Genomic DNA, 11,908 nt, shown 5'->3' on the forward strand with positions numbered 1-11,908 from the left:
GACACGCTCCACTTCGTTGAAGAACCTGTCGAGGTCACGGATTGGAAAGTTAACAAGACCCGCCGGAGCAGTGTCAAGCTCGTCAAAGTTCGCTGGAATGCTAGACATGGTCCTGAGTTCACCTGGGAGCGTGAAGACCGAATGAAAGAGAAATACCCCCACTTATTTCCTGAGAACCCTGCTTCTACAAGCAGAATTTAAAATTTCGGGACGAAATTTATTTAACGGGGGGAGAATGTGACAACCCTCACAAAACCAGGTATCCGTATGACTTAATTAACTATTAATTGTTGCCTAATTACTGTGCTTAACTGAGATTTCTGATAAACTGCTACTTGATTATTGATACTTGTACATATCTGCATCATACTTTGATTTTCCGTCACTACATTATTTACTTACTGAACTCTAGTGACAAACATGATGCACAAAAGCACAGTAGCATTTGAACGGATAACCTATTGAACATGCTGATATAGCCAGCATCAGGCAAACACTGCCTCTAAAGGCCTGAATGAGCCAGAAATATTCTACTACACCCATAGTGTGTGTAGGGATACAAGGGTTGTATAATTGCGTCTCTAGGAATAAGATATAGAGATTTGGATGTGCCTAAAACGTACTTAAAGCACGAAACACAGCACTTTTATTTACACACTAGCTTCTAGCTATTTAATAAAGTGCCAAAACATGAGGAAATATTCCTGACACTTTGCAGAATAAATTGTGTCGCTAAAAATATTATTTACGACGCTTAAAGGATTACTTAAGCGCTTTAACGGATTACTATCCAACCGAACAACCGGACTATACCCGGAACATAAAAATATTGCCAGAAATATTATTAGCCTTTTTCTGAGCCAGTTAGGGTCCCTGATTACCCTAACACCCGCTTTATAGCGCATCAAACGACTAACGGGGTTAATCTCTAAAAGTAACCTATTTAACTTAACCAACTTTATGTAACTGAACTCTAACTGAACGATCAAGATCCAACCGGGTACCCCCCCCCCCTTGGGCCGGTTTGGTCCCTTTGTAACTAAGGGTACACCTTTTTGATTATTATAATAGATTACGTGGATATCTAGACGACATTAATCCGTTGGACGAAGGAGCATGATTTTTCTATATATACCTCTCACACACACAAGACTTTACACACACATTTCACCAACTCACTCTCACTCCCTCTTGCTCTCTCCCTCTCGGCTGAGACTACCCACACCCACACATCCATTGTCGAGTTCTTGTCTTGCCATTCCAAGCTCACACAAGTGTCGGGGATCACGTATGAGGAAGCTTGAAGCAAGCGGAAGTTGAAGGACCACGTTCATTTGCTTTTATCCACGCCATTTTCGCCAAAGATCTTCCCTAGCCCCGAGCTAGAGGTATAACATTTAAAACTCGCTCTTGATCGTATCTAAAGTGGTTAAAAGGATTTTTAACGGTTAAAAGTCGGTAACCCATCTTTTGAATCTATAAAGACTACTAAAACTCGAATATTGTTGGTTAAAAGCTTATAACGCGTGTAAAAGTCGTAGTATTCGAATATATTGGTTGTAGAGACCCGATCTACGATGTGGTGGCTCTTATCATCGTTTAACCCGACTTTGTTAAGATCCCGAATCTTGACATACACTTGTTTCTTTTGTACAAGGGTTAAAAGGTGAAACTCCACCACACGGGAAACATGAACTTGTGTAAAAGTGTTTTGACATGAAAAATAGTATTTAAAACGAGCCGATCTACGTATGTACAAGTGGTACATTCGTAGAACCAAGTGTCGAGAAAAATCATGTTTTATAAAAGTCGGATAGCATGTTAACAAATATGATATTTTACAAACTACAATAGTATAAACACTTGTGAAACGAAAGATCCGACAAAATAACAATTTTTATAAAAATTGTCGGGAAGTTGTAAAGAGTGATTTGTTCCAAAAACGGGGTTTTTACAAAACTAAACTATTATATACATAGATCCACTAAATATAACGAGATCTACACAATAGTTTTAGAAAAACTACAAGTTCATGTAATAATGCGATTTTACATACTAGTCTACAAGTTTGAAGTGTTGAAACTTGTTTAATGTGTTGGAAATTGATTGGTTGATTTAAAGAAGTGTTGAAATGATTTTGTAAAAGAAAATGATACGCTTAAAAGCGTGGCCACCTCCAGTTACAGGGGAAACTCTGGCGAAATTTTCTAAAATCTAACACTTAGAATTATTTACAAGTGTTAGACTACTTTTGACATATTTTCAAATATATTTCGCCATGACTTTATTTACAAATATTCGGAGGTGGGGTTTTCACAAAAATAAACGTGATAAATATTTATTCGATAAATATATTTTTCACAACACTGTTTATGATTATTTTGTGAAAATGTATAAATATTATTTTTAGAGTAAAAATAATATTTACTAACTTTGTCGAACCCAATATAATACAAACGCTTATACGACAAACATATAAGTTACAATGGTAATTACTATTACCACTTAATCGCCAAAACGTAACTTACGCTTTATACGGAAATATTCATGAATGCGGATATTGTCAACGTATTATTTTAGAAAGTATTATGTAAAAAGAAAATATATTATTTTTGAGAAAAATTATATTTTGGAATGAGAAATAAAATATATTAAGTGAGACTTAATATTATAAATGCACATGTATTAAATCCCCCATCCTTGGGAAGGAGATTAACTACCAATTATGTATAAGGAACAGTTGTCTAACTGCTTCCCAAAAATTAAACTATAAAGCTAAGGCACGGCCATCCGACTAATAGAATTAGCACATGTAGGTCGTTGCGCAGCAGTTGGATATTTGGATTACTTGGTATTGTGACGCACTCACTGTGAGTTCATGTCCCCCTTTTCTCTTAACTGTTTTCAGTTTTATAAACTGCGGGGGTGAAATACATGTTACAATGATTATGAATATGTTTATACATGGTATGATTAGCGTAAGGAGGTTTGTTACTTAGATCATGTGAGTGGGTAGGCGGAAACTTGAGGCCATTAATCCTCGTAGTAGGACCGAGGGACAGGAGCGGTAGATCTATCTGGGTGTAGCGAGCCCAGCCCCAGGTCCAGCATAACGGACCTCGGGGTGACTTAGTGCCCGACGCATAAATCCGCTAGGTTTGAGTCATCCCTACTTGCACTTCACACATATCAATGGCCTTGCAAACCATTGGTGATCTCTTTTTTTCCTTATTTGCTACATACCAGGTTTTTGATAAAGATAAAGGTTTGTTTACTCACTTTCGCATGAACTCGCTCAACATTATTGTTGATTTTTCAACTTACATGTATTTCAGGAAATTAGCGATCTGGCGCGGTATGGCTTGTTTTTCCCGCTGCATTAGGCCCGAGGTCATCCAGGGTTCGAGGCTTGTGACTCTTTCCTGGACAAGTCACAGTCCTTGAATCATGTTTATGTTAAGTTTGCATTTGTAACGTTTAGACAAGTTATGGTTGTTGGGTGTTAACCCGTTAAGACAATGTTTAATATTTTTATTATCAATGGATGATCTTGCATATTTTTAATTCATATAGCTTGTTATGATTAAGCTATGGTATTAAGAAGTCACACCAAATTAACCACGCTTCCGCAAAGCCAGGGTGTGACACGAACGGCGTAGCTAATGTTAATGAATGTATTGTTCCATGTTAAACAAACCAAATGCTGTACCAAAATGAAGGCATGTGATGTAAACAATTGTACTAAGTATGCACACAATGGGCATAAATAGCATGAAATGCAATGTGAAACTATGTACTAAGTACGCACACAATGGGCATACATAGCATGAAATGTATTGTAAAGCAATGTACTAAGTACGCACACAATGGGCATACATAGCATGAAATGTAATGAAAAGCAATGTACTAAGTATGCACACAATGGGCGTACATAGCATGAATTGTATTGTAAATCGATTGTACTAAGTATGCACACAATGGACATACATAGCATAAACACAATGAAATCATGTACTATATATGTACTAACGAACGTAATAAGCATATGATATGAAAACATTGAAAGCATAAAAGTAACAAGTAGGCACATGTGTTTCACCCCAAAACAGTTTGGAAAATAGTAAAAGAGGGGTTCAATGTACTCACCTGAGATTGCTTTGAATTCCTTGTGTAATAATCACACAATGCTAGAGATCACGGGATATCAAACGGCACCTAATAGGTAGCTATATTAATATACCGGACCAATAATCGGAAGGATCGGATAGTATGCGGGTTCGTAAACCAAACGAGTATGGGGACTCATGAAATATGGTTTAACAAAGCCCACATACTAAAATGAAACCTAACCTAAGTTCTTGCGACCCATTATGACCCGTTTAGGTAGCCTATGCTACCTTAACGCGTCGTTCGCGTAGAACGCGTCTGGAACGCCTAACATCGTGACCACAAGGCATAACCTCAGAAGGTTATAGCTATGGTCACCTAATGTGTTTGGTCGGATCTTAATGATCGACCAAATGGGTCGGGTTCGAAGGTATAAGCGATGGTTTAGATCGCTTACCTTACGACCCTATATACGCACTAAACTAAAAGTGACGAGCTAAGCATGTTAGAACATGCTTAACTAAGTTTAGAAAACAGGTTTGGCATCAAAACAAACGACTTTGATGCTCACGAGTAGTTTGGTTACAAAATACGCAAGAATGCGCATTTTGGCCGAAACTACGACTCGTCACTGAGCCTAGATAACGTGGTAATCAGTAGGTATAGTCACTACGGACTATAACCATCGTGATCACGCTCATGTTATGAAGTTCCATGAACTTCGTGTTGACCATAGGCTGGTCAATGCAGAAAGTCAACAAAACGTTGACTTTCGGACTCGAAAAGCGAATAAAAGAGCGAAAGAATACTTACGGAGGGTCCCCGAATGCTAATCTAGATCAAAATGGCTCAGGTATGAAACAAAGGTTCCAACTTAGAGCTCTTGATCAGATTGTGTGGGTTTTTGCAAGAATGGGGGGGGGTATTTATAGTATTTCCCAAACCGTTAGGATCGTTTCTTGAAAAACGTGATCGAATCTCGCGCGTACACTTGTCGAAAGGTTGTGGTTACTGAAAGTGTCCCTTAGTGAGCTGAAAGGGCAAGTGAAAACATGTGGTTGTGGTTTAATCAGCTGAGATTTGCTGACTAATCAATCTTATCTGATCTGCATGTCCCACGCGGCCCCCGTCAATGTGCAGGCCAAACTTACGCGGGCCGCCTGGCCCCGTCTGATCTGCACCACTTGCAGAATTTACAGTTTAGGTCCCTGTTGCGTGTTTAAGCCATTTCCGACACTTCTAAGGCCCGTAAAGCCAACTTTAAGGCCCTAAAATGATGCCTAAACATTATGGACATGAAACATGCTCAAAAATATGACGGATGTTGGTTCGTTTGGCCGTACGATCGCGATGTTCGCTTAATTACGACGGAATGCGCATAAGCGCGAAAGACGATCCAAATGACGCGACGAATGGATTTTTCTCATGCCGAACACTAAGGCATAATATTAGGATGCTTACATAAATTTTTGGATGTCCGGATGTATTCAGAACGTAAGTTATGCGCGAAAGTGCAAACTTGTGCACTTTTTGACACTTTTAGCCCCTGAATGATCCAAAAGTTTATTTTAGCATACCAAACCCCTCAAAGCCTATTTCTAAGCTATGTAAAGGATATTTATGGTATGTTTAACTTATGGACATGTTTCGGAATGTTTGTTACAGTTCAAATTGGCATACTTTCGCAGTTTGTCAAGTTTAGTCCCTGTAAGCGAATTAACTTGTTTTTGCTATACCAAAGCCTTCAAAACTTATTTCTAAGTTATGTAAAGGTTATTTAGGGTATGTTGAGCATATGTTGATGTTCCGGAGTATTTGTCGCATTAAACTGAGCACGTTTAAGCACCAGTTAGCGTATAACTCTCCAGAAAGTGATGTAGAGTTTGAAATTGATCAAAAGTAAAAACATGAAAAATGTAAAACACAACCAAACAAACATTGGGATCAAATAACATTGTTTTATTGATAATTGAACTGTTCATAATGATTACAAGCACAAATGTTACAGAATATGAGTGGAAACCTCCTCGATGCAACACTTGTAAAGTTTTTGGGCACGGTAATGACGATTGTCCAGCGATTGTTCATGTGAAACCTGATCAGAAGGGTAATGATAAAGTGAATGTTGATGAACAAGGGTTTAAGAGTGGCAATAACCGGAAAAGGAATTCAAGAAATCAGTTTAATATTAGAGATAGACAGAGACTTATCTACAAGCCCAAGAAAAAACCAAAAAGTTGGACAAACAACCTGATAAGGTGGATCCGTCTAAATCGAACCCTTCTAAAGCACCGGGTATTCGTACGAGCAATGCTTTTGAGGCTCTTAATGATATGGGTGATGATGGGGGATCGGATGCTGATGAAGTCAGGCTTAATGATGAAATAGGTGGATATGATTTTATGGAGGGTTCCAAATCTGGTATGTCTAATAATACAGGTGCAAGCACACCTGCTCAGGAGGTTATTAATGGATAGTATTGCAGCTTGGAATATCAGGGGTTTGAACCATCCCCTCAAACAAAAGGAGGTTCGGAAGTTTGTTAAAGATAATGGGCTGCAGGTTTTGGCAATTCTTGAGTCTCACGTTAAGTTGGATAATCTGGATAAAGTTTACAAGAGTGTTTTTAGGAGTTGGGAGTGGACGTCCAATGGGAATTTATGCCATAAAGGCACTAGAATCATTCTAGGTTGGAACATGGCAGATGTTGACATAATGGTGGTGCATGCTACTGATCAAGTTATGCACATCCAAGTTCTGTTTAAAAAAGATAATACTATGACTAATGTATCGGTGGTGTATGCGAGTAATAGTGATCAAGAAAGGAAAAATCTTTGGCATTCTTTAACAATGCATAAAGGAGTGGTGCAATCGAGGCCGTGGATAATTATGGGTTATTTTAACGTCACGTTGAACTTAGAAGACAAATGTTTCGACTCTTCTACTTATACGGCTGCCATGAGGGACTTTAATGACTGTGTGAATGTGCTCGAGGTTCTTGATGTTAGAGCTCATGGGATGCACTTTACTTGGAATCAACGTCCAAAGAATGGCATTGGGATTCGAAAGAAGTTGGACAGAATTATGGCTAATGTTAGTTTTGTGGATACCTTTGTAGATGCTTACGCGGTCTTTCCTCCGAATGGTGTCTCTGATCACTGCCCAGGTCTGTTGAAAATGCAAAAGGTAGCTCGGGTTAGACCAAAACCGTTTAAATTTACAAATTTCTTGACCCATAAAAAAGAATTTATGGATGTTGTTAGAAACGGCTGGAATGTCGAAGTGTTGGGAGTTCCGATGTTTCGTCTTGTCAAGAAACTTAGGGGATTAAAGCATCCATTAAGAGTGCTTTTACGTAAACAAGGAAACATTCACAAGAAGGTGCTTGACCTTAAAGATGAGCTGGATAGTTTGCAGAAATCTTTGGATTCTGATCCTTTCAATTCGGTTCTTAAGGAAGCTGAAAGTGTGTGCATTAAGAAGTATATGGAGGCGTCGTTGGACGAGGAAAGATTTTTGAAACAAAAGGCTAAACAAAAATGGTTAGAAGCTGGGGACTCGAATACAGCTTTCTTTCATAATGTCTTGAAGTGCCGAAACCATGTTAATAAAATTAATGTTATCAAAGACACGGATGGGACGATGTATGAAGGAGATCAGGTTTCATCAGCTCTGGTTAATTACTTTCAAGGTTTTCTTGGTAAAAATAGGACTATGGCTGGTAAAGTGAACCGAGACGTTTTTGTGAATTCTCTAAACCCTCTTGTGCCAAACAATATGTGTCGCCCAGTGACACAAGAGGAGGTTAAATCTGCTATTTTCTCAATTAGTGAGAATAAGGCGCCGGGACCAGATGGGTTTACGTCTGGGTTCTTTAAAAAGGCTTGGCCTATTGTTGGTAGTGAGGTTACTGATGCTGTGATTGTTTTTTTTGAGTCGGGTAGAATGCTTCAAGAGATTAACCGTACCTTCTTGGCTCTCATTCCTAAGGTGAATACTCCCGAAGTTGTTACGGATTACAGGCCAATCTCATGTTGCAATGTTGTCTATAAGGTGATAAGTAAGATTCTAACGACTCGGATTCTGGAAGGGTTAAAGGATTTGATTAGCAACAACCAATCGGCGTTTGTTCCTGGAAGAAGGATCTCTGATAATATAATGCTAACACAGGAGCTCATGCATAATTATCATCGTCATAATGGTCCTCCTAGATGTGCTATGAAAGTGGATATTCAAAAAGCGTACGATACGGTGGATTGGGGATTCCTTAGGGATGTTCTTCATGGTTTTGGTTTTCGGCCTATATTTATTGCTTGGGTTATGGAATGTGTCACCACTACTTCCTTTTCTTTAAGTATAAATGGGAATGTCCATGGCTACTTTAAAGGAAAGCGTGGATTACGACAAGGCGATCCAATGTCTCCGTACTTATTTACTATGGTGATGGAGGTGCTAACGTTGATTCTTTCAAAAGCAGCTGATTTAGATTCCTCGTTTAGATTCCATAACAAGTGTGAGAAACAAATGATAATAAACTTATGTTTTGCGGATGACCTATTATTATTTGCTAGGGGAGATGTTGGCTCAGTAAAGATGATCATGCGGTCCTTGAAGAATTTTGAGGAGGTATCCGGCCTCGTCCCCAGCAACTCCAAAAGTTCCATTTTCTTTTGTAATGTTTCCAGCTCCGTCAAGTCCAGGATTGCTGATTTGGTTCCATTTGAAGAAGGGAAGTTACCCATGAAATATTTGGGGGTTCGATTGCTGGCTTCGAGACTGTTGATCAAAGATTGCAAGGTTTAATGGAACGTATGAACAAACGAATTGCAGATTGGAAGAACAGGTTTCTATCGTTTGCTGGTAGGCTTCAATTAGTCCTTTCGGTGCTCTCCTCTATTCATGTGTATTGGGCTTCGGTATTTATTTTACCAGCTAGTATTATAAAGGATCTGGAGAGCAAAATGAAATGGTTTCTATGGGGGTATGGCACGATATCTAAAGGGAGAGCTAAAGTGGCTTGGAAGGAGGTTTGCCTTCCAAAATGGGAGCGCGGTTTGGGAATTAGACGTATTTCGGAGGTAAACAAATCCCTTATGGCCTACCATATTCACAGTATTTTATCGGGTAGGAATTCTTTGTGGACGACCTGGGTTGGGATTTATAGACTTCGGGGCCGTAGTGTTTGGGATATTCCGGTGCAAGTAAACTCCCCTTGGGGTTGGAAGAAATTACTGAGATATCGACATATATTTCGAGATTACTTTTGGTCAAAAATCGGTAATGGTCAGTCTACTTTTCTTTGGTTTGATAAATGGAGTGCAGATTGTCCTCTTGCTAATGTTGTTACTCCTAGACAAATGGCTAGATATGGTCTATCCATCAAGTCAAATGTTGCGGATGTTGTTCAAAATGGTGCATGGATCTGGCCGGATGATTGGAGAAGGGTATACCCGAATCTGTTTCAGCTTCGTCCGTTGAATTTGACAAGTGCAAAGGATAGAATTTTGTGGCTGAATTCGGATGGTAACTTAGTCCCGTTCTCGTCCAAGGAAGTGTGGCATTCTATTCGTATCCGAGAGCCTCCAGCTGATTGGTCGAATGTTGTGTGGTCGTCTTTTAACATTCCCAAACATGCCTTCATATGTTGGCTTATTTTTAAAAGGAAACTGTGGACTCAAGATCGCATTCTGAAATGGAACCATATGGTTACGGGTTCTATGAACCAGATGTGTTGTTTGCTATGCTTTGCGGATCAAGAGACACATGAGCACTTGTTTTTTCAATGTGCTTATTCGAGAACCATTTGGCATAGTGTTCGGAACAAAGTGGGCATGAACTCGGTCCGAGAGACGTGGGAAGATATTTCTAAATGGCTGATTCCGAGAGCGAAATCCAAAGCGGCTTAAGCGGTTGCTAGTAAACTTCTTGTGGTGGCTATGGCGTATGCTATTTGGAGTGAAAGAAACACAAGATTCTTTAGTAATAGGTTGCGACCTCCTGAGCAGATTGTTGATATTGTGATAAACACTGTGAGAACAAAGTTAATATCCTTCAAGTATAAGAGAAAAGCCAATGTCAAACGATTTCTGGAGGAGTGGAAGCTTAATAATGAAGATCTCTTGGATGAAGACTGAAGACCTATATTTTTAGTATTGTAATGATCTAGGTTGTTTGTTTTATTTGGCTGTTTTCTTGTTTTGCTCTTTTGCGGTATGTCGCGAAGAGAACTAGGGGGTAACTTTGCCTTCCTACTTGTTTTATTTTGGTTATATTATAAAATCACCGGGGTAACCCTTTACCCAAAAAAAAAAAAAGAAAAAGGGTTAGTCCTAATGCCTCCATCATTTACTTACTTGGGTTTAAGTTGGTAAGGACCGGGAATGAATTATCGTGGCAAGTTCTAGAGTCGTAAGAACCAGGCGGCTATTCACACAAGAAACGAAAAATGAGCATTTAGTGTAAAGATATATATTTGTATGCTCTATAAAGGCTCAAAACTCACTTTTGTGGGAATGGGTTTTTACGTGATCAAGTATATATAATCAAATTTTAACTTAAGCTTGTCATGCCGTTTCATAATTTTCTTATGTTAGTTCTTTTTATCACGACGCTATCGGTTGTAAATTTGTAAAAATATAACCTTGTTAGAATTAGAATTCTCAACTTAAACTTAGACAAGTAAAAAAAAATTTGAAAATTTTTGAAAAATTTTTGGGGTGATTAGCGGTTCCAATAGAGTTTTGTGTAAGGCTTGTTATTAGGACTTGCAAAATTCAAGGTTTTAGCACCCCCCCTCCCCCACACTTAAATTACACATTGTCCTCAATGTGTCCCAAAAATAAGTTTTTAGGTTGATTGAATGTGTAAAATGGTGTTAAAAGCAAAATTTTATGTTACTGGCAGTCTGGACACGGCCCCGTGTTCAGGTGCCAGTAACAAAAATTAAAGAAAAGAAACAGAAGCCTGGACACGGGGGCGTGTTCAGTGAACACGACCCGTGTCCAGTTACCTGAACTGGGCAATTTTCTGCAGGATGTTCAGCACGGGGCCGTGTTGGCTGGACACGACCCGTGCTGAGCTTACTGTAATGAAGAAATTGTTGTCGGATGGCCCTGTTTTCGTGCATGGGGCCATGTTTCTCGTTTCCCTTGTTATCCTTGACCATCCCGAGTGTGTTTTATTCCTGCAAATTAAAACTAAAAGATTAAACTAAACTAAGGATAGTTCCGCGGAATGCCTCCGTGGTGCGCCACGTTTATAAGGGTCCTTGGCTAGACCCAAGGCGAGGTTATATGTTTTCCGAGCGGGATGTTTTGCATCCCATGTTGCACCTTAGGAGAGCATCATCCAAACTCGAATCAATAACCTTCATGTAATTGACCGGGTCATCGTCCTCTATTTTCTTCCCAACCCCGAACTTTACTTCATTATCCCCATATTTTAAAGTGAGTGTTCCGTCATTCATGTCCACCACTGCTTGTGCGGTGGCGAGAAATGGTCTCCCTAGTATGAGGGGGACCTCGGTGTCTTCTTCCATATCAAGTATGACAAAGTCGGCCGGGTAGATGAAATTGTCGACCTTGACTAGGAGGTTTTCAATGACACCTTGCGGGAATTTGACGGATCGATCAGCAAGTTGTATACTCATTTTTGTAGGACTCGTTTTTCCTAGGATGAGTCTTTTGAACATTGATGCGGGCATAAGGTTAATGCTAGCCCCAAGGTCGGCTAGTGCATTACGAACGGGGGAGTCCCCGATCGAGCAAGGAATTGTGAAGCTTCCGGGATCAATTTTCTTTTG

The sequence above is a fragment of the Helianthus annuus genome, chromosome 12 (genome assembly GCF_002127325.2).
Source record: "Helianthus annuus cultivar XRQ/B chromosome 12, HanXRQr2.0-SUNRISE, whole genome shotgun sequence".
Classification (NCBI taxonomy): Eukaryota; Viridiplantae; Streptophyta; class Magnoliopsida; order Asterales; family Asteraceae; genus Helianthus; species Helianthus annuus.